General features: G+C 48.3%; 1 protein-coding gene across 1 annotated transcript in view; it reads left to right on the top strand.

Moving 5' to 3' along the window:
- Window positions 1–992: 992 nt before the first annotated feature.
- Window positions 993–24,452, top strand: part of LOC135054816 (gastrula zinc finger protein XlCGF57.1-like) — a 64,146-nt gene continuing 40,686 nt past the window's right edge. Inside the window, exons 1-2 of the mRNA XM_063958188.1 lie at window positions 993–1,226; window positions 3,790–3,904. The gene's annotated coding sequence lies outside the window, so the exon portion shown is untranslated. The remainder of the gene's footprint in view (window positions 1,227–3,789; window positions 3,905–24,452) is intronic.

Genomic DNA, 24,452 nt, shown 5'->3' with positions numbered 1-24,452 from the left:
TCCGTGAGGGCATGGGGGGGGGGGGGTCATTAACCCACTCCGTGAGGGCATGGGGGGGGGGGGGTCATTAACCCACTCCGTGAGGGCATGGGGGGGGGGGGGTCATTAACCCACTCCGTGAGGGCATGGGGGGGGGGGGGGGTCATTAACCCACTCCGTGAGGGCATGGGGGGGGGGGTCATTAACCCACTCCGTGAGGGCATGGGGGGGGGGTCATTAACCCACTCCGTGAGGGCATGGGGGGGGGGGTCATTAACCCACTCCGTGAGGGCATGGGGGGGGTCATTAACCCACTCCGTGAGGGCATGGGGGGGGTCATTAACCCACTCCGTGAGGGCATGGGGGGGGGGGGGTCATTAACCCACTCCGTGAGGGCATGGGGGGGGGGGGGTCATTAACCCACTCCGTGAGGGCATGGGGGGGGGGGGGGGGTCATTAACCCACTCCGTGAGGGCATGGGGGGGGTCATTAACCCACTCCGTGAGGGCATGGGGTATGAGGTGAGGGCATGGGGGGGCCATTAACCCACTCGGTGAGGGCATGAGAGGGGGGGGGGGTCATTAACCCATTCAATTCAGGCATTGGGGGAGGCTTTAACCCACTTACCACTCACAGGACACACCGAGCAGATCCCATCCATAACACCTGGCCACGATAAGCTAACCCTGGGATAGGTCCGATTGCCACCAGCCAGTCACACAAAAAAAGCATTACATTCATCTTACTCTCCAGCAGCCTGAACGCAACAAGGTGCTAATCAAGTCCTGTCCTGGGATCCTGCTTACATAAACCAGCCCCGGACCGCTTCAAAACCGCAGCCGCACTGCCCCTTCCTGACTACAATGCACTGCTATTTAAAGTTCCCGCGTACCGCGCGTACGCGCCGCGACGCTTCTATCGACTCCGCCCCCAGCACCGCCCACTGCCTGACGTGCACTAGGTCCTTCCGGCGAAGGCATCCTAGACGCTACCATAGCAAATGCGCCTCATCCCCTTCTGAGTAATGTGCTGGTGAGCCAATCAGAATGCGGGAGAAGACCAGGCACCCTCAGCATCTGATTGGTCACAGCTTCTTCACCGGAGGAAATTACGATTTGTCGCAAACCTAACGCAAGATGATGAGTGGCGGACATTTTGTTTGTTTCTAATATGCACGTGTTATCATCTTCTTGGTACCGCGGGGAGAGATCATTGCATCTACCATCACACAGCGTGACGCTGCTCAGGTGAGGCAAATTCTTCTACAACATATTGTATTGTTATATAGAGGAGAGGGGACTGTACAGTGATATATGATGGGGGATAACACAGCTCCCAGCACACACTGATATGTGGTATTCTTATATAGGGGTGATAGGACTGTACAGTGATATATGATGCATAATACAGCTCCCAGCTCAGACTGATTTGTGCTCTTGTGTGATATATGATGAAGAATATGCCAGTACACATTGATATGTGGGACTATTATATTGATGAGAGTGCTCTGTACAGTGATATAGGATGTATTATACACAGCATAATGTGTTTATTATGGGGATTTAATTTCATATGCTTATTGTTAACACTAGGAAGTTTTAGCAGGTCGTCGTACCCTGCCTTATTTTAGAGTGGCAAAATGCACCGTGCCCTAATACCGGCAGCATGCTAAAACAGCGCAGTGTTGTATCCAATGACTGGTGCATGAAGGCATCTATTCACATTAAGGGGAGAGCATGGGGGAAGCCCAGCACCTCCGTAAGTGCTGGGCATGCCCCCATATAGTGACATTGACTAGGCAGTGCCCCTTCTTCGGAACAGCCAAGCCCCCTTTTCACCTGAGGCAGGTGAAACAAAATCCCAGATTAGCTGCGTCTCACGCCGCCTTACCTGGGCTAACTGGATACCGCCCCATATGTGCTGAGGGAACAACAATGTCTATTTGATACATTTAAGCACTGTGACGGAATCTTATTACTGTGTTGCAACTTATATGAGCAATGATCAAACACATTTCCCTGACTGTGATATATAAATAGACCACGGACAATTCTGTGATTACGAGTTTATTTAGAGTGATTGATACATAGGGAAATACACTGTGACAGAACAGAGAGCCTGGAGAATGAAATTAACAGATGACTTGCACCTGAACAAGGGCTATTGTGCCTTTATTTAATGTATTATAAACCTAAGACGGCATCCTCAGTAGATACGAACAGAAATGTGACTTCAATTGTTTTTCTCATCTATATAATACAATTTTTATATATACTAATAATGTTTAATCATTTTTGCATTTATTTGAGAAAGGACAGAGATTGTGTGCACTCCCCCAATCAATCTGTCTTGTGTAGGTGTTATGGTCTCGGAGTAGTGGTAGTACATCAAGAACTTCGTATCATATAGGAATTTATGGTTTAATACCAATCGATACATCTATACCCCTTTCAGGTCACTCCTGGGAGCCTGACACGGGAGCTCCCATTATGCGCCCCGCAGCCGCTTTAAGCAACCCGGCATCTTGCCGGGTTGGTGATGTCAGCGGTGAAGCTGCAGGGACAGCGCTCGGAAATCACATGGTCTCCAAGTATGCCGCCCGTCCACACACAGTGAATGGGAAACTGGTCGCATCGCCCCGGCTCCCATTCACACCGCACAGTGAGCCAGGTAAACACGTGTTCAACCCTCCTCACTACCCGAGTTGGAATACCGGGTCGCTCGAGCCAGTATGTCAACCCTGCCACCTTTCAGACCGCACAGGAACACAGGTTATTCACGTTCATGTGCCAATAACCCATGTTCATAGCTGGTGGTCTGAAAGGGGTATTAGTAAAGACCTTTATATATTAAGATTACATGAAACAACATTTATTTCACGTTATTTATGTTATAATAGTGTATTATCCTCCATATAAAATAGCATACAGTTTCCGATGGGCAACACTTTCCTTACTAACAAGTACAGAGGAAAAATATTACATGCAAAAGACCTATGTAGCAGAGGGAGTATTTACAAGGGACTCGGTATGATATACCGATGGTCATAATACCGATAGTGGCATACCAACCATCAAAATCCCGACAGCCCCCCAGAAAGGACTCTAACCCTCCCTTGTCCCCAACCCTAACCCTCTCTTGTGGGTGCCTAGCCTTCCCTTCCTCGCAGCCTAAACCTAACCCCCCCCCCCCATTGTAAGTACTTAACCCTAACCATCCCCTTTCCGTCCCTGCACCCTAACCCCCTTTCTAATGCCTAAACCTAACCTCCTACCCCCGCGTCCCGCTAACCGAACGTTAGAGAATCGTCTGTATTTTGATGCCGGGATCCCAAGCTCCGTCTGCCCACGTTATGCCACTGGTTGGGATTCAGACCGACAGGATTCCGTCCGTCTGCATTTTAACTGCATCCCTTTACAAGGGCCTGTACAAGGACGTAATGGAGAATAACCGATCTTGTTGCTTTTATATAGCAAAGGGCAGTTTTATGGATTACACGTCATCTGACCACATATATACAATATAATCGTCCGCTATGTGTCTCATGATGATAGATCTAGCAACGCAGATATCCCAGAGAGATGTCCCTGTCCTCTTTATTCCCAGGACTGTACGAAGGAGTATCACAGGATCCCACAGGAGGATCTGGTAGGTGGGATTTAGGGTCTCACCAAATACCAAAGTGACTCACTATTTGATGTGTAGAGAAGCTGTGTGTCTTATATTCATTTTAATATCTCTATGTCTATTAATAAAACAAGACATGAAAGTTTGTTTTTGTTTTTTATTATTATTATTATTGTCTTGTAGATTGTTCAGAGTACAGCTCTGCTTCTATTAAGGTAGAAGATAGAGAGGGAGAAGACGTATGTGAGAGGTGACCAGCAGTGTAAGGAGGAGGAAATCCCTACAGATATCAGCACAGGTGAGTAATAATCACTTATTACAGAGAAGAGTCACATACACTCCTTGTTCTGTCACTACAGCAGTCTCTTATCCTACACCCTCCTCTGTCAGTACAGACTAATGAGGACAATGTATCTGCCCAGTGGGGGAGTCAGGAGCCATCAGCCCCTATTATACTCCTGCTCTCCCCCTTACATCATGTCACTGTGTGTTACCAGGCCAGAGATCTGACCAGTCTCCTCCCCACACTCTCTGGTGTATCTCATACATCAGGAGCCATCAGCCCCTATTATACTCCTGCTCTCCCCCTCACATCATGTCACTGTGTGTTACCAGCCCAGAGATCTGACCAGTCTTCTCCCCACACTCTCTGGTGTATCTCGTACATCAGTACAGGGAACATCCCCTAGTGATTCAATCTCTTATGAGTGGGATAAGAGCTTGTCACCCATGAACCTCTGTGCTACAATGTGTGACATTACTTATTATCATCCTTGTGTAATATTCCCTAAAAAATTTTTTTATCTATGTGTTTAACCCTGCAATAATACAACAAAATAACAAGTAATTCCACTGATCCTAAGATCACACTCACCACATCACAACGTACATTACACACAATATTTGATCGCATACAGCAGTATAACCATACACCTGTCATTCTACATATGCCGTCTCCCCATCCCCCGCTCCCCTCCCTCCCACCTTCCCATACACACCTCCCACTCTGTTTTATCGCTCTTCATCTAATGTTCTGGCTATGGATCCAGAGGCACCATCAGGCAAAGCTTTGACCGTCCCAGGATGCATTGGGGCCTCCTCTATAACCCTGCCTCCAGGCACTGAGAGCTCAGTTTTTTGAGTGGTGCCTGCAGGCAGCAGGTCACCTAATAGGCGGGCTGCACTGGGCAGCCCTGGAAAAGCTAAGAAGTATTCAAGGGCCACAGCACTGTTATGTCAGGGTGACATTCAGTGCTGCTCTCCGTCACCTCCCAAGCTGCGTCGCATACTCCCGCGGCTCAGGCACATGGTCGCAGACGTTCTCCTGGTTCGCGTGGCTGCAACGAAGAGAGGAGGAAAGAGGGCCCCCCAGGCGGGACCCGCCACTAAATCGCGTTCCTGTTCAGTCTAGGGAGACGGACTGCGACGCTGGCGTGGACACTGTCATCGAGCAGGGACCCCACTATATCCGCCAGGGCATAGGAATATAGGTCGGGTGTACTAATGCCCCTATTGGTAAGGTACCGTAGTATCGGTGGTGAGGCCCAGCATAGGGGAGTCGGCTCTTGACCTGTAGCCCCGCCCCTCCGCGGCCCGGGGCGCCATTTCCTCGCAGATTTCTTGCCCTGGCGCTGCATCTCGCATTCCCTCAGTTTTTGACAGAGATGCTGGGTGCCATCTTTTGAGCATAGCTGCTACTGGTCTCTGGGATTGCAGGGCAATGTAAAGCAGCCTTTCTCATGTCCTAGAGGATGCTGGGGTCCATATTAGTAACATGGGGTATAGATGGGTCCACCAGGAGCCATTGGCACTTTAAGAGTTTAATAGTGTGGGCTGGCTCCTCCCCCTATGCCCCTCCTACCAGACTGTTTAGAAAATGTGCCCAGAGGAGGCGGTCACAGCTAGAGGAGCTTTACAGAGCTTTCTTAGAAACAAATTTTTAGAGTTTTTTTATTTTTTTTTACAGGGAGGCTGATGGCAACAGCCTCCCTGCATCGTGGGACTGAGGGGAGGGGAGTTGTGTCCGCCCTGCGGGGTCTGAGCCACTATCTCTGCTGACATGACACTGAGCTCCTGAGGGGATAGATCGCTCCCCGCCGCAGGGGATCGCTCACCCCGTCAGCATGCCGCAACCCCCTTACAGAGCCAAAAGATCGGTAGCGAGTGAGTCATCAGCCCCCCTAGCAAGCAGGGAGCCGATGTGAAGATGGCGCCTACAGTGACCAGAAAGCCTGTCTGGGTCCCTGGTTCTCGACCAGCAGTAAATCCTCAGGCCAGTATAATCTTGGAAGAGCGAGAAGACAATGCCATTAAGGGGGCGGAGCTTCTCAGAGCGGACCCAGTAGCGTTGAGCGCCATTTTCCTGCCTGCAGACACACTGCCTGTGAAGTGCAGTCCCTCCAGAGCAACTCCAGCTATCTGTACGGTACCAGGGGGTTGTAGAAGGGGTGGTGGGCTGTGTATAGACTGTGTAACCTATTAAGGTGCACAGTCAGCGCTGATTAAGGGTCTCCCTATACCTTGGAAGCGCTGTGTGTGGGTTGGCTCCAATCTCTGTGTCTCTCTGCCATTCTTTGTTGGGAAACTCTGTCTGCCCTTGCCCTGTGTGTTTGTGGGGTTTGCAAGCAACCATGTCTAGAGACTGTCTCATATGCTGCAGAGGATAGATCTTCTCAGGAAGATCCCATTCCATGTAATCAGGATTGCACTGTTGTAGCGCAGATCCCGGCTAGGGAGCCGGAGTGGTTAACCTCTTTTAAGGGGGTTATTTCTCAGATTTCGAAGAGGGTTGCACAGACTGAGAATGCAACTCAGGTATTGCAGTCCTCTATGGCAATATGGTCCGGTTCTGTTCCCTTGGGACCCCCTGTGGTACACTCTCATAAATGTGCTCTTGCCCAAATTACGCAGGATGACATGGATACCGATTCTGACGCGGCAGACGGTGATGGGGATGTGCTGAGGGGGACGGCATCACTTGCTAAGGGGATGCAGTTGATGATTGAGGCCATGCGGGATGGGTTAAATATTGTTAACACAACTCTTAAGGAGGCTTACTTCACAGACTATTAGAAAGCCTCGCTAACCTTCCTTGCATCTATAGAATTAAATGCTATATTTGAAAAATCCGGGGAAAACACAGAGAGAAAATTCCAGATCCCTAGAAGGGTTCTGGTTGCTTTTCTCTTCCCGGAGGAGGATAGGAAAAAATGGGAGATCCCGCCTATTGTTGACGCGTCTGTCTCCAGGCTGTCAAAGCAGGTGGTCTTACCTGTCCCGGGATCTACCGCCTTGAAAGACCCGGCAAATCGCATCACTATACTCAAATCCCTTTACACGGCTTCAGGGGCGATACTGCGGCCTTCTATTGCCTGTGCATGGGTTTCTAAAGCTATAGCAAAATGGTCAAACACACTGCAGGAAGACTTGACTGCGATGGATAAAGGTGACGTTGATTTTTTTTTTACGCAACATACAGGATTCTGCGGGGTTCCTGGTAGAATCCATGAAGGATCTGGGTTCCATCGCTGCGGGCATCTCCTCCTTGTCCGTCTTGGCTCGCAGTGGTCTTTGGCTGCGCCAATGGTCTGCGGACGTGGAATCCAGGAGAAATGTGGAGAGCCTACCCTACACAAGTCAGGCTCTTTTTGCGGAGGTGCTGGATGCGTGGATTTCCGCAGGTAAGTCTCCTTTTCTTCCCTCAGCTGCACCGGCTACGAAGAAACCCTTTTCTCCCATCACGTCACAAGCCCTCTCGCACCTTCTTTAGAGGAGGTCGTGCCAAATTCAAAAAACCTGCACCTGCAGGTTCCCAGGATCAGAAGTCTGCTTCTGGTGCCTCAAAGTCCTCAGCATGATGGTGGACCGCACAGCCTGTAGGTCGGTCAGTTGGGAGCGAGACTCCGATATTTCAGCCACGTCTGGGTGTCGTCCGGCCTGGATCCCTGGGTACAGGATATTGTGTCCCAGGGGTACAGGCTGGAGTTTCAAACTCTCCCACCTCACCAATTCTTCAAATCATGCTTGCCAGCTTTGCTATCCTACTGGAAGCTATCAGAAAATTGGAAATGTCAGAAGTCATTGTTCCAGTTCCACCTCCTCGGCAAAACAAGGGTTACTATTCGAACCTTTTTGTGGTACCGAAACCGAATGGTTTGGTTGGGCCCATTTTGAACTTGAAATCGTTAAACTCTTATCTGAGGGAGTTCAAATTCAAGATGGAGTCTGAGTGCGGTGATCTCAGGTCTGGCGGAGGGGTAGTTCCTGGTGTCCCTGGACATCAAGGATGCGTACCTCCACATTCCCATTTGGTCGCCGCATCAGGCTTATCTCAGGTTTGCACTGTTAGACAATCACTATCGGTTTCAGGCACTGTCATTCGGTCTCTCCACGACACCGAGGGTCTTCACCAAGGTGATGGCAGAGATGATGGTTCTCCGCAAGCAGGGGGTGAACATAATTCCATATCTGGATGACCTGCTGATCAAGGCATTGTCCAGGGAGAAGTTGTTAAGGTCCATTGCTCTCACAACGCATCTTCTCAGGGAGCACGGTTGGATCCTGAACCTTCCAAAGTCGCATCTGGAGCCGATAAAGAGACTCGACATGGAGGCGCAGAGGGTGTTTATACCGATGGAGAAAGCGTTGGTGATACAAACAATGGTCCGGGATGTCTTGAAGCCTGCCTGGGTATCTGTTAATCAGTGCATCCGCCTTCTGGGGAAGATGGTTGCCTCCTACGAGGCTCTGCAGTAGGGAAGGTTTCATGCTCTGTCCTTTAAACTGGATCTCCTGGACCAGTGGTCAGGATCTCTCCTACACATGCACCAGAGGATACGTCTGTCGACGAAAGCAAGGCTTTCACTCCTCTGGTGGCTGCAACTGCCTCACCTTCTGGAGGGCCGCAGGTTCGGGGTTCAGGACTGAATCCTTCTAACCGCGGATGCAAGTCTTAGAGGTTGGAGCGGTCACTCAAGGGGAAACCTTCCAAGGAAGGTGGTCAAGTCAGGAATCCCTTCTTCCAATAAACATCCTGCAGCGAAGAGCCGTGTACAATGATCTTCTTCAAGCAGCACACCTTCTGTAGGATCGGGCTGTTCAGGTGCAGTTGGACAACGTGACTACAGTGGCCTACGTAAACCGACAAGGCGGAACGAAGAGCAGGGCTGCAATGTCAGAGGTGAGAAGAATCCTCCTCTGGGCAGAAAGGCACGCAGTGGCGATGTCGGCAATCTTCCATTCCGGGAGTGGACAACTGGGAAGCGGACTTCCTCAGCAGACAGAGTGGGGCCTCCACCCGGAGTTGTTCGAGGAGGTAACCTGTTGGTGGGGGGTTCCTCACATAGACTTGATGGCCTCCCGCCTCAACAAGAAGCTGCCGAGGTACTGTTGCAGGTCGAGAGACCCTAAAGCACTGGCGGTGGACGCGCTGGTGACACCGTGGGCGTTCCAGTCAGTGTATTTGTTCCCTCCACTTCCTCTCATTCCAAGAGTTCTACAGCTTGTAAAAAGAACGAGGGTTCTGGCAATCCTCATTGCTCCGGACTGGCCAAGGAGGGCTTGGTACGCGGATCTACTACTGGGAGATCCAAGGCCTCTGCAGGAGGATCTTCTACTACAGGGGCCGTTCGCTTATCAAGACTTGCTACGCTTGACGGCATGGCGGTTGAGCGCCAGATCTTGGCTTGGAAGGGTATCCCGAGCACGGTTATTCCTACCCTGATACAGGATAGGAAGGGGGTAACGTCTAAACATTACCATCATATTTGGAAACAAATGTCTCGTGGTGTGAATCCAATAAATTTTCTGTGGTGGAGTTTCAACTTGGACGGTTTCTCCTGTTCCTGCAAGCAGGAGTGGATATGGGCCTGAAATTGGGGTCCCTAAAGGTCCAGATTTTCTGCTTTATCCAATTTCTTCCAGAAACAATTGTGTGCCCTCCCTGAGGTTCAGACCTTTCTGAAAGGGGTTCTGCACATCCAGCCTCCCTTTGCGGCGCCGACTGCCCCTTGGGATCTTGACGTGGTGTTGTGTTTCCTGCAATCGGATTGGTTTGAGCCTTTACAGGAGGCTGAGATCAAGTTTCTCAAGGCTGTCCCCTTGTTGGCCATAGCTTTTGCCCGACGTGTGTCGGAATTGGGGGCTTTGTCCTGTAAAAGCCCCTATCTGGTCTTTCATGATAGGGCGGAACTCAGGACGCGTCAACAGTTCCTTCCGAAGGTTGTATTGGCTTTTCATGTCAACCAACCTATTGTGGTGCCAGTGGCTACTGACTCCTCAATTGCTTCAAAGGCCTTGGATGTTGTGAGGGCTTTGAAGATCTATGTGAAGAGGACTGCTCGTCACAGAAATTCAGTCCGATTCTCTGTATGACCCCAAGAAAATTGGGTGTCCTGCTTCTAAACAGATGATTTCTCACTGGATCAGGTTCACTATCCAGCCTTCATATTCTACGTCAGGATTGCCGTGTCCAAAATCTGTTAAGGCCCACTCTACTCGTAAAGTGGGTTCTTCCTGGGCGGCTGCCCGGGGTGTGTCTGCTTTACAGAGTGGCTACTTGGTCTGGGTCGAACACGTTTTACAAGTTTGATACTTTGGCCTCTGATGACCAAGTTTGGTCAAGCAGTTCTGCAGGAACCTGCACGTTCTCCCTCCCATTCTGGGAGCTTTGGTACATCCCCATGGTACTAATATGGACCCCAGCATTCTCTAGGACGTAAGAGAAAATAGGATTTTAATTACCTACTAGTAAATCCTTTTCTTGTAGTCTGTAGAGGATGCTAGGCGCCCGCCCAGCGCTTCTTTATCCTGCAGTGGTTATTTGGTTCAGTACTGCCTTGTTCCTAGGTAAGTTCTGTGTTCTTTACTGTTTCAGTACTGTTCCAGCTGTTGCTGAGTTTTCCAGCCTGTTGGCTGGGTTTGCCTTGTTGAGCTGGTATGAATCTCGCTACTGTCTGTGTATTTCCTTCTCTTGAAGTATGTTGTCTCCTCTGGCACAGTTTCCAGACTGAGTCTGGTAGGAGGGGCATAGAGGGAGGAGCCAGCCCACACTATTAAACTCTTAAAGTGCCAATGGCTCCTAGTGGACCCGTCTATACCCCATGGTACTAATATGGACCCTAGCATCCTCTACGGACTACGAGAAAAGGATTTACTGGTAGGTAATTAAAATCTTATTGTCCACAGCACTGAGACTTTACAGACCGCGTTAGTTAAGAAAGTGTCCCTATTACAGAATATATTGTACGAGTGTTCTGATATATACCTCCGGTCTAGGACCGCGAAGGTATGTGTGTGTGTGTGTGTGTGTGTATATATACAGTGCCTTGCTAAAGTATTCACCCTCCTTTGCATCTATTCATGTTTTGTTGCCTCACAGCCGGGAATTAAAATGGACTGTTTGTAGGCTTGCATCATTTAATTCACAGAACATGCATACAACTTTGTAGATTTTATTTTTTTATTTTATTTTTATTCTGAAGCAAACAACAAATAGGACAAAATAACAGAAAACTTCATCGTCCATAACTATTCACCCCCCTAAAGTCAGTACTTTGTAGAGCCACCTTTTGCGGCAATTACAGCTGCAAGTCGCTTTGGTTAAGTCTCTGAGCTTGCCACTGGGATTTTTGCCCAATTCCTCAAGGCAAAGCTGCTCCAGCTCCTTCATGTTGGATGGTTTCTGCTTGTGAACGGCAATCTTCAAGTCTGACCACAGATTCTCAATTGGTTTGAGATCTGGGCCTTGACTAGACCAGTCCAATACATTTAAATGTTTCCCCTTAAACCACTCGAGTGTTGCTTTAGCAGTATGCTTCGGGTCATTTTCCTGCTGGAAGGTGAACCTCCGTCCCAGACTCAAATCACAGGCAGACTGAAACAGGTTTTGCTCAAGAATATCCCTGTATTTAGCACCATGGTGTTCTTGGGGTGATGTGTTGGGTTTGCGCCACACATAGCGTTTTTCTTGGTGGCCGAAAAGTTAAATTTTAGTCTCATCTGACCAGAGCACCTACCTCCATACATTTGGGGAGTCGTCCACATGCCTTTTGGCAAACTCAAAACATGCCTTCCTATTTTTAACACTAGATAATGGCTTTTTATTGGCCACTATTCCATAAAGTTCCGCTCTATGGAGTGTACGGCTTATTGTGGTCACATGCGCAGATACACCAGTCTCTGCTGTGGAACTCTGCAGCTCCTTCAGGGTTACCTTCTGGTGTCTGTGCTGCACCTCCTTGCCCGATCTGTGAGTTTTGGTGGCTGGCCCTCTCTTGGTAGGTTTGTTGTTGGTACCATGTTCTTTTCATTTGAAGATGATGGATTTGATGGTGCTTCGGGGGAACATCAAAGATTTGGATATTTATTTTTTTTTTAATTTTTTTTTCATAACCCAATCCTGACTTGTACTTCTCAACAACTTTGTCCCTGACTTGTTTGGAGAGCTCCTTGGTCTTTATGGTGTGATGCCTCTTGCTTAGTGGTGTTGCAGCCTCTGGGGCCTTTCTGAAAAGTTGTATTTATACTGACTGATCATGTGCACACAGGTGGACTTCATTTCACTAATTATGTGACTTCTGAAGGTAATTGATTAAACTAGAACTTTTGAGGGGCATCATAACAAAGGGGTTAATAATACATATACACATGCCAATTTTCAAAAAAAAATTTTTTTATAAAAATTCTTTTTTTTTTAATGTACATTTTTCTCATTTCACTTCACCAACTTAGACTATTTTGTGCAGATCTATCACATAAAATTCAGATAAAAAATAAATAAATGTAATTACAGGTTGTAATGTAACAAAATAGGTAAAAAGCCATGGGGGGTGAATACTTTAGCAAGGCACTCGTATGTATGTATGTATGTATGTGTGTGTGTGTGTGTAATGTATATATTACTAGTCCAGTGCAGTTTTATTGTGCTTATAATCTCTGCATTGACTGTGTGTGCCTGTACATGCTGAATGTTTTCACTCATGTGTATCCCATCTAAGTTAGCTATCACTATATTCTATACCCGAAGGGACTAGGTGCATCAGGGTTCTCTAATATAGTGTACACCGTACTTACCGCTATACCGATATTTCTCCGGCAGGGTCCACAGGTTATCCACAGGATAACAATGGGATATGATGAAGCCCAGTGCTTCGATTTCCTGCATTGTTACTTGGTTAAGTATTGTTTGTTCAGTCGCTGCTGAATCGTTTCACGTTGGTTAGCTTGGTTTCCCTTTTGTTATGTGTGAGCTGGTGTGAATCTCACCACTATCTGTGTATTTCCTTCTCTCGAAGTCTGTCCGTCTCCTCGGGCACAGTTTCTAGACGGAGTCTGCTAGGAGGGGCCAGCACACACTATTAGACTCTTAAAGTGCCAGTGGCTCCCAAAGGACCCGTCTATACCCCATGGTACTAAATGGAACCCCAGCATCCTCTACGGACTACGAGAATTTTCTTTTTCATTTTTGGGGTTTGTATGGATAGTTTTGTCATCTTGGACCCCCAATTGTAGAAAGGCATCCCCTCGTGGGGCTCGCTACGCTTTGGGCTCGGCGGCTCGCTGTGCTCGTCACAAGGTTTATAACCAGCTCTATGCCGACATGGATAGAGAAGGTATGAAAAAGTCCAAAAGGCTCCTTTTTAAAGTGCAGATTTCTGCGTTGTCAGTTTCTTTCAGAAACAATTGACCTCACTTACTGAGGTGCAAACGTTTGTAAAAGGGGTGTTGCACATCCAACCTCCTTTTGTGCCTCCTGTGGCACCATGGGATCTTAACGTGGTGTTACAGTTCCTTCAATCCCATTGGTTTGAACCTTTACGAAAGGTGGACTTGACATTCCTCACTTGGAAAGTAGTCATTTTATTGGCTTTGTCATCCGCAAGGCGGGTGTCTGAATTGGCGGCCTTGTCTCACATGAGCCCTTATTTAATCTTCCATGAAGATAGAGCAGAGTTGAGAACTTGTCAACATTTTCTGCCGAAGGTGGTTTCGTCCTTTCACATAAACCAACCTATTGTGGTGCCAGTGGCTACGGACACTTTAGCTGAGTAAAAGTCTCTGGATGTGGTCAGAGCTTTGAAAATCTATGCCGCCAGAACGGCTCAGATTAGGAAAACAAAGGCTCTGTTTGTCCTGTATGCTCCCAACAAGATTGGGTGTCCTGCTTCCAAGAAGACCATTGCTCGCTGGATCTGTCATACGATTCAGCAGGCTCATTCAACGGCTGGATTGTCATTGCTGAAATCAGTGAAGGCCCATTCCACTAGGCAAGTGGGCTCGTCCTGGGCGGCTGCCCGAGGGGTCTCTGCATAACAACTTTTCCGAGCTGCTACCTGGTCAGGTTCAAACACATTTGCTAAATTTTACAAGCTTGATACCTTGGCCGATGAAGACCTCAGATTTGGTCAATCGGTTCTGCAGAGTCATTCGCACTCTCCCGCCGGTTCTAGAGCTTTGGTATAACCCTATGGTTCTATTGATGACCCCAGCATCCTCCAGGACGAAAGAGAAAATAGGATTTTAAAACCTACCGGTAAATTCTTTTCTCTGAGTTGTAGAGGATGCTTGGCGCCTGTCCCAGTGCGTACCGTATCTGCAGTATTAATTGTGGTTACACACTTGTGTTTCTGTTTTGTTCCACATGTGCTGAATTTGTTCATGTTCGTTGACATGTGTTCAGTTGAATAACGTATTGTACGGCACGCTTCAGGCGTGCGCAGGTAAGATGCTCGCCTTGGTTAACAATAATTCCTTTCCTCGAAATGTCCGTCTCCCTGGGCACAGTTCCTAAACTGAGGTCTAGAGGAGGAGGGATATAGAGGGAGGAGCCAGGTCACGCCCCTCAAGTCTTAAAGTGCCCAGGTCTCCTCCGGATCCCATCTATTCCCCATGGTTCTATTGATGACCCCCCCCCCCCCCCCCCCATCCTCTAGGACGAAAGAGAAATTGAAGAAAACCCTTTTGTCTAATATATATAATATAATATAAAAGGTAGACCGCATGTGGAACGCATCACGTCACTTCCGGTGACGCGATGTGCGGGGCAGCCGAAGTAAACATTAGATACTGGCTCTCACTGCTATTAACATAATATAAAGTATCAATCGGGTATGGCAGCAATGTGGGGATATAAGTCTGTACTGTAAATATCAGTTTTGGGTCAATGCTGCCATTTTCTGCACCCACTAGTCAGGCAGCATTGACCTAAAACTGATATTTACAGTACAGACTTATATCCCCACATTGCTGCCATACCCGATTGATACTGGCTCTCACTGCTATTAACATAATATAAAGTATCAATCGGGTATGGCAGCAATGTGGGGATATAAGTCTGTACTGTAAATATCAGTTTTAGGTCAATGCTGCCATTTTCTGCACCCACTAGTCAGGCAGCATTGACCTAAAACTGATATTTACAGTACAGACTTATATCCCCACATTGCTGCCATACCCGATTGATACTTTATATTATGTTAATAGCAGTGAGAGCCAGTATCTAATGTTTACTTCGGCTGCCCCGCACATCGCGTCACCGGAAGTGACGTGATGCGTTCCACATGCGGTCCAAGGACGGACGTTGTCCGCTTCCTGGTCCATGAGCCGCAATCATGGTGATAGCGCGTCACCGGAAGTGACGCGATACACCCCTTACAATTACCCACACTGACCGCACGACTGACACACTGCTACTACTTTCTACTGGGCGCAGCACACCCCCAATGGGAGGTGATAAATATGCGGTCCAGCCATGCGTTCCACACGGCCGGCGGCCATGTTGGGGGCGTGGCTAGCGCCAATTACTATGGTATTTAGCAGGGGCCGGTGAGGCACCTTATGTGTCTCCAGTTTCCCTGCAACATTGATTAGAAGCTGAACTGCTGTCACTGCTGACTGTGATTATTCCTTGAAGAAGGCCCCCGCAGGGACCGAAACGTTGGACATTTATGGAGATCGTTTGATACAACATATGAACTGTGAGACTACTTTCTCTGACGTCCTAGTGGATGCTGGGACTCCGTCAGGACCATGGGGATTAGCGGCTCCGCAGGAGACAGGGCACAAAAATAAAAGCTTTAGGACTAGGTGGTGTGCACTGGCTCCTCCCCCTATGACCCTCCTCCAAGCCTCAGTTAGGTTTTTGTGCCCGTCCGAGCAGGGTGCAATCTAGGTGGCTCTCCTAAAGAGCTGCTTAGAAAAAGTTATTAGGTTTTTTATTTTCAGTGAGTCCTGCTGGCAACAGGCTCACTGCAACGAGGGACTTAGGGGAGAAGAAGTGAACTCACCTGCGTGCAGGATGGATTGGCTTCTTAGGCTACTGGACACCATTAGCTCCAGAGGGATCGAACACAGGCCCAGCCATGGAGTCCGGTCCCGGAGCCGCGCCGCCGACCCCCTTGCAGATGCCGAAAAGTGAAGAGGTCCAGAAACCGGCGGCAGAAGACTTTTCAGTCTTCATGAGGTAGCGCACAGCACTGCAGCTGTGCGCCATTGTTGTCAGCACACTTCACACCAGCGGTCACTGAGGGTGCAGGGCGCTGGGGGGGGGGGCGCCCTGGGCAGCAATGATAATACCTTGTTCTGGCTAAAAATACATCACATATAGCCCCTGGGGCTATATGGATGTATTTAACCCCTGCCAGGTCTCGCAAACACCGGGAGAAGAGCCCGCCGAAATAGGGGGCGGGGCCTATCTCCTCAGCACACAGCGCCATTTTCCTGCACAGCTCCGCTGCGAGGAAGGCTCCCAGGACTCTCCCCTGCACTGCACTACAGAAACAGGGTAAAAAAACAGAGAGGGGGGGCACTTTTTTGGCGATATTGATATATTAAGCTGCTATAAAGGAAACAACACTTCTGTAGGGTTGTTCCTATATATTTATAGCGCTTGGGTGTGTGCTGGCAAACTCTCCCTCTGTCTCCCCAAAGGGCTAGTGGGGTCCTGTCTTCGATAAGAGCATTCCCTGTGTGTCTGCTGTGTGTCGGTACGTGTGTGTCGACATGTATGAGGACGATGTTGGTGTGGAGGCGGAGCAATTGCCGGTAATGGTGATGTCACCCCCTAGGGAGTCGACACCGGAATGGATGGCTTTGTTTATGGAATTACGTGATAATGTCAGCACGTTACAAAAATCAGTTGACGACATGAGACGGCCGGCAAACCAGTTAGTACCTGTCCAGGCGTCTCAGACACCGTCAGGGGCTGTAAAACGCCCTTTACCTCAGTCGGTCGACACAGACCCAGACACGGACACCGAATCTAGTGTCGACGGTGAAGAAACAAACGTATTTTCCAGTAGGGCCACACGTTATATGATCACGGCAATGAAGGAGGCTTTGCATATCTCTGATACTGCAAGTACCACAAAAAGGGGTATTATGTGGGGTCTGAAAAAACTACCTGTAGTTTTTCCTGAATCAGAGGAATTGAATGAAGTGTGTGATGAAGCGTGGGTTAACCCCCGATAGAAAACTGCTAATTTCAAAGAAGTTATTGGCATTATATCCTTTCCCGCCAGAGGTTAGGGCGCGCTGGGAAACACCCCCTAGGGTGGATAAGGCACTCACACGCTTATCAAAACAAGTGGCGTTACCGTCTCCTGAAACGGCCGCCCTCAAGGATCCAGCTGATAGGAGGCTGGAAACTACCCTGAAAAGTATATACACTCATACTGGTGTTATACTGCGACCAGCCATCGCCTCAGCATGGATGTGCAGTGCTGGGGTGGTTTGGTCGGATTCCCTGACTGAAAATATTGATACCCTGGATAGGGACAGTATTTTATTGACTATAGAGCAATTAAAGGATGCTTTTCTTTATATGCGAGATGCTCAGAGGGATATTTGCACTCTGGCATCGAGAGTAAGTGCGATGTCCATATCTGCCAGAAGAAGTTTATGGACGCGACAGTGGTCAGGTGATGCGGATTCCAAACGGCATATGGAAGTATTGCCGTATAAAGGGGAGGAATTATTTGGGGTCGGTCTATCTGATTTGGTGGCCACAGCAACAGCCGGGAAATCCACCTTTTTACCTCAGGTCCCCTCCCAACAGAAAAAGACACCGTCTTTTCAGCCGCAGTCCTTTCGTTCCTATAAGAACAAGCGGGCAAAAGGACAGTCATATCTGCCCCGAGGCAAAGGAAAGGGTAAGAGAGTGCACCAAGCAGCTCCCTCCCAGGAGCAGAAGCCCTCCCCGGCTTCTGCAAAGCCCTCAGCATGACGTTGGGGCATTACAAGCGGACTCAGGGGCGGTGGGGGGTCGACTCAAGAATTTCAGCGCACAGTGGGCTCACTCACAGGTGGACCCCTGGATCCTGCAGGTAGTATCTCAGGGTTACAGGTTGGAATTCGAGAAGTCTCCCCCTCGCCGGTTCCTAAAGTCTGCTCTGCCAACGTCTCCCTCAGACAGGGCGACGGTATTGGAAGCCATTCACAAGCTGTATTCTCAGCAGGTGATAGTCAAGGTACCCCTCCTACAACAGGGAAAGGGGTATTATTCCACACTATTTGTGGTACCGAAGCCGGACGGCTCGGTAAGACCTATTCTAAATCTGAAATCTTTGAACCTGTACATACAAAAATTCAAGTTCAAGATGGAGTCACTCAGAGCAGTGATAGCGAATCTGGAAGAAGGGGTCTTTATGGTGTCCCTGGACATCAAGGATGCTTACCTGCATGTCCCAATTTGCCCTTCACATCAAGGGTACCTCAGGTTCGTGGTGCAAAACTGTCATTATCAGTTTCAGACGCTGCCGTTTGGATTGTCCACGGCACCTCGGGTCTTTACCAAGGTAATGGCCGAAATGATGTTTCTTCTGCGAAGAAAAGGCGTATAAATTATCCCTTACTTGGACGATCTCCTGATAAGGGCAAGGTCCAGAGAACAGCTGGAGGACGTAGTAGCACTAACCCAAGTAGTGCTGCAACAGCACGGGTGGATTCTGAATTTTCCAAAATCTCAATTGACCCCGACGACACGTCTGCTGTTCCTGGGAATGATTCTGGACACGGTTCAGAAAAAGGTGTTTCTTCCGGAGGAGAAAGCCAGGGAGTTATCCGAACTTGTCAGGAACCTCCTAAAACCAGGAAAAGTGTCTGTGCATCAATGCACAAGAGTCCTGGGAAAAATGGTGGCTTCTTACGAAGCGATTCCATTCGGCAGATTCCACGCACGAACTTTTCAGTGGGATCTGCTGGACAAATGGTCCAGATCGCATCTGCAGATGCATCAGCGGATAACTTTGTCTCCACGGACAAGGGTGTCTCTTCTGTGGTGGTTGCAGAGTGCTCATCTGTTAGAGGGCCGCAGATTCGGCATACAGGACTGGGTCCTGGTGACCACGGATGCCAGTCTGAGAGGCTGGGGAGCGGTCACACAGGGAAGAAACTTCCAGGGAGTATGGTCAAGCCTGGAGATGTCTCTTCACATAAATATACTGGAGCTAAGAGCGATTTACAATGCTCTAAGCCTGGCAAAACCCCTGCTTCAGGGTCAGCCGGTGTTGATCCAGTCGGACAACATCACGGCAGTCGCCCACGTAAACAGACAGGGCGGCACAAGAAGCAGGAGGGCAATGGCAGAAGCTGCAAGGATTCTTTGCTGGGCGGAAGATCATGTGATAGCACTGTCAGCAGTGTTCATTCCGGGAGTGGACAACTGGGAAGCGGACTTCCTCAGCAGACACGATCTACACCCGGGAGAGTGGGGACTTCATCCAGAAGTCTTCCACATGATTGTGAACCGTTGGGAAAAACCAAAGGTGGATATGATGGCGTCCCGCCTCAACAAAAAACTGGACAGGTATTGCGCCAGGTCAAGAGACCCTCAGGCAATAGCTGTGGACGCTCTGGTAACACCGTGGGTGTTCCAGTCAGTGTATGTGTTTCCTCCTCTGCCTCTCATACCAAAAGTACTGAGAATTATACGGCAAAGGGGAGTAAGAACGATACTCGTGGCTCCGGATTGGCCAAGAAGAACTTGGTACCCGGAACTTCAGGAGATGCTCACGGAAGATCCGTGGCCTCTACCTCTAAGACGGGACCTGCTTCAGCAGGGACCGTGTCTATTCCAAGACTTACCGCGGCTGCGTTTGACGGCATGGCGGTTGAACGCCGAATTCTAAGGGAAAAAGGCATTCCGGAAGAGGTCATCCCTACCCTGGTAAAAGCCAGGAAGGAGGTGACTGCACAACATTATCACCGCATTTGGAGAAAATATGTTGCGTGGTGTGAGGCCAGGAAGGCCCCGACGGAGGAATTTCAACTGGGTCGATTCCTACATTTCCTGCAAACAGGATTGTCTATGGGCCTCAAATTAGGGTCCATTAAGGTTCAAATTTCGGCCCTGTCGATTTTTTTCCAGAAAGAATTGGCTTCAGTTCCTGAAGTCCAGACTTTTGTAAAAGGAGTACTACATATACAGCCCCCGGTTGTGCCCCCAGTGGCTCCGTGGGATCTTAATGTAGTTTTGGATTTTCTCAAATCCCTTTGGTTTGAGCCACTCAAATCGGTGGATTTGAAATATCTTACATGGAAAGTAACCATGCTACTGGCCCTGGCTTCAGCCAGGAGAGTGTCAGAATTGGCGGCTTTATCGTATAAAAGCCCATATCTGATTTTCCATTCGGACAGGGCAGAACTGCGGACGCGTCCTCAGTTTCTGCCTAAGGTGGTTTCAGCGTTTCACCTGAACCAGCCTATTGTGGTGCCTGCGGCTACTAGCGATTTGGAGGATTCCAAGTTGCTGGACGTTGTCAGGGCATTGAAAATATATATTTCAAGGACGGCTGGAGTCAGAAAATCTGACTCGCTGTTTATACTGTATGCACCCAACAAGCTGGGTGCTCCTGCTTCTAAGCAGACGATTGCTCGTTGGATTTGTAGCACAATTCAACTTGCTCATTCTGTGGCAGGCCTGCCACAGCCTAAATCTATCAAGGCCCATTCCACAAGGAAGGTGGGCTCATCTTGGGCGGCTGCCCGAGGGGTCTCGGCATTACAACTCTGCCGAGCAGCTACGTGGTCGGGGGAGAACACGTTTGTAAAATTCTACAAATTTGATACCCTGGCTAAAGAGGACCTGGAGTTCTCTCATTCGGTGTTGCAGAGTCATCCGCACTCTCCCGCCCGTTTGGGAGCTTTGGTATAATCCCCATGGTCCTGACGGAGTCCCAGCATCCACTAGGACGTCAGAGAAAATAAGATTTTACTTACCGATAAATCTATTTCTCGTAGTCCGTAGTGGATGCTGGGCGCCCATCCCAAGTGCGGATTGTCTGCAATACTTGTACATAGTTATTGTTACAAAAAAATCGGGTTGTTATTGTTGTGAGCCATCTTTTCAGAGGCTCCTACGTTTGTCATACTGTTAACTGGGTTCAGATCACAGGTTGTACGGTGTGATTGGTGTGGCTGGTATGAGTCTTACCCGGGATTCAAAATCCTTCCTTATTGTGTACGCTCGTCCGGGCACAGTATCCTGAGGCTTGGAGGAGGGTCATAGGGGGAGGAGCCAGTGCACACCACCTAGTCCTAAAGCTTTTATTTTTGTGCCCTGTCTCCTGCGGAGCCGCTAATCCCCATGGTCCTGACGGAGTCCCAGCATCCACTACGGACTACGAGAAATAGATTTATCGGTAAGTAAAATCTTATTTTTTTCATTAAAATTACTTTTTGGCTTTATTTAATATTTAGTCTGGAGAGTGCTATCTCTTCCCACGAAAGTGGGATTTCCTGTATTGTACTATGGGCCCAGTCTCCTTTGTGACTGGATCTTGATAGGCACCCCAGCCGCTGACTATATTTACGTGAGAGTGCAGGAATCTCTTTGTGTGTGTGTGTGTGTGTGTGTGTGTGTGTGTGTGTGTGTGTGTGTGTGTGTGTGTGTGTGTATGTATGTATGTATGTATGTATGTGTGTGTGTATATGTGTATATATATATATATATATATATATATATATATATATATATATATATATATATATATATATATATATATATATATATATATAATATTTATTTATATTTTACAGGAAATCCCACCTGTGTGGGAAAAGATAGCACTCTCCAGACTAAGTATTCAATAAAGTCAAAAGTAAATTTAATGCAAAAGATAGTCTCACAGTTTATATGAGGTCTCAAGCGATCTCCAGCAATGTCCAACGTTTCGGTTCCTGGCGGGGCCTTTTTCAAGGAACAAACAGAGTCAGCAGTGGCAACAGTGCAACATCAATTCAGCTTTGCAGGGAAACTGGAGACACAGATGGAGCCTCACCGGCCCCTGCTAAATACCATAGTAATTGGCGCTAGCCAAGCCCCCAAGATGGCCGCCGGCCGTATGGAACGCAGAGCTGGACCGCATGTCTGTCACCTCCCCCGGAGGTGGGCTGCATCCAGCTAACGATGGGCACAGTGTAACATCCTAGTCGTCAATGGCCGAGACAGAACCGCGTGCGAGGCGCATCACGTCACTTCCGGTGACGCGATATCACCATAGCAGCGGCTCCGATACCCGGAAGCCGCCAACGTCAGTCACTGAAGCGCATGTGGAACGCACCGCGTCACTTCCGGTGACGCGATGTGCCGAGCAACTGTAGTGTAAATAAAAGACATTAGTGTTAACTGCTGCTGGCGTTGTGTTAATGTGGCTGGCCACAATTAATGGGGATATAGGGCTGCAGTGAGAACATTAATTTAAGGTCTATGTTGCATATATTACAGTTGCAACAGGGTAAATATAGTAAGATAGTATATAATGGTATAGCAAAGGCCGGTGAGTACACTCAGGGGGGTACACACTATGTGCAGTTAGGTGCAAATACGAGGTGCAAATAGCAAGATCAAATAGACAACAGAGGCCATTTAGACAAAGACGACAGGGGCGAAGACAAGTGTACACCCAAGACACTGGTTCCTCGGCTTCAGCCTCAGATACAGAGTTATCAGACAACCGTCCATCACAGAGGCCTTTTTTAGAACACACCAATACTCCCGACCTTCCTCCTATTTCAAATCACGGAGGCCGCACCCAAGGAAGGGGAGATACCTGGCGAAGGTGCAGGGACAAGACCAGAACCTAGTTTTTAACCTTTCGAGTAACACACTGGACGAGGCTACGGTTAAACTCCTCTCCAGGGGTCTGTCTTTTATACCTACAGCCCCCCATAAACAATTCGACTCCACAGTAGACATCTATAGGTTTGGCCGGAAACTCCGTCTGAGGGAGCATTTTGCCACCGATATGGGCACTGATAAAATTCAGTTCCGGAAACCTTCCACCTTTGACCCAACCTCCTCCAACGCAAGCATCAAGACGTTCACTCGTATGATTGAACACGATGCTCTGTCACCTGTATCTAAAAGACGTTTTGATAATCTATCCCAAGCAGAACGCAGAGCTCTTAACTCTTTGAAAAAAGATACTAGCATAGTGATTAGACCCGCTGACAAGGGGGGTGCTGTCGTGATACAGGACTGGGTTGACTATAACTGAGATTATGAGACAATTGTCTGATGAAACAACTTACGTCTGTCTAAACCATAATCCTATCAAAGACATCAAAGCAGCGGTTGACCAGTCATTACTTAGGGCCCTTAGAGAGCGCTATATTGACAAAAATACGCTTGAATTTTTGACTGTTGAACACCCAGTATGTCCAATTATATACACTCTTCCAAAAGTCCATAAAACATTGGTTCATCCCCCGGGCAGGCCCATTATTTCGGCCAGGAAATCCTTATTACAACCGTTAGCTATCTATGTAGACCGCTTTCTTCAGCCCATAGTACAACAGGGAGATAGTTACTTACGCGATTCTACAGACTTCCTACAGAAGCTCCGAGCCATCCCGGATGTGTTGGATGATATTCTCCTCGTGACTATGGACGTCTGCTCTTTATACACTATTATCCCACATGATCAGGGATTACAAGCATTGGCTAATGCTTGGCGACAACAACCACCGATTGGGCCACCATCAGATTTCCTGCTCGAGCTGACTAGCTTTGTTCTCAAACAGAACCACTTCCTGTATCAAGGCAGTTACTACCTACAACAGAAGGGGACATGCGGTCCAGCTCTGCGTTCCATATGGCCGGCGGCCATCTTGGGGGCGTGGCTAGCGCCAATTACTATGGTATTTAGCAGGGGCCGGTGAGGCTCCATCTGTTTCTCCAGTTTCCCTGCAAAGCTGAATTGATGTTGCACTGTTGCCACTGCTGACTCTGTTTGTTCCTTGAAAAAGGCCCCGCCAGGGACCGAAACGTTGGACATTGCTGGAGATCGCTTGAGACCTCATATAAACTGTGAGACTATCTTTTGCATTAAATTTACTTTTGACTTTATTGAATACTTAGTCTGGAGAGTGCTATCTTTTCCCACACAGGTGGGATTTCCTGTATTGTACTATGGGCCCAGTCTCTTTTGTGACTGGACTTTGATAGGCACCCCAGCAGTTGACTACATTATTGTGAGAGTGCAGGAACTCGTTTTGTGTGTGTGTATGTATATGTATGTGTGTATATGTATATGTGTGTGTATATGTATATGTGTGTGTGTATATATATATATATATATATATATATATATTATTTAATTTTTTTTTTTTTTTGTTAACCATTTTCATCTTGACCTTTTTGACCCTGTCGAACTAATGTCTGTCTAACATATGGTGTCTAACTAGACACTATCGGATACAGAGAAGCAGGTGTCTGTTTTCTCAGCCTTCTCCCAAGTGTTATTTGCGGCTTGGCTCAATCCAGACACATTATTTCAGGCCCAATACTGTAAATGATGTATTTCAGTCCTGGCGCTAGTCGGTGATTATAACCAGTGTAACAGGAATGC

This window comes from Pseudophryne corroboree, chromosome 3, assembly GCF_028390025.1.
Source record: "Pseudophryne corroboree isolate aPseCor3 chromosome 3, aPseCor3.hap2, whole genome shotgun sequence".
Lineage (NCBI taxonomy): Eukaryota > Metazoa > Chordata > Amphibia > Anura > Myobatrachidae > Pseudophryne > Pseudophryne corroboree.
The sequence above is the reverse complement of the archived record's forward strand: the minus strand, read 5'-3'. Positions and strand labels throughout refer to the sequence as shown.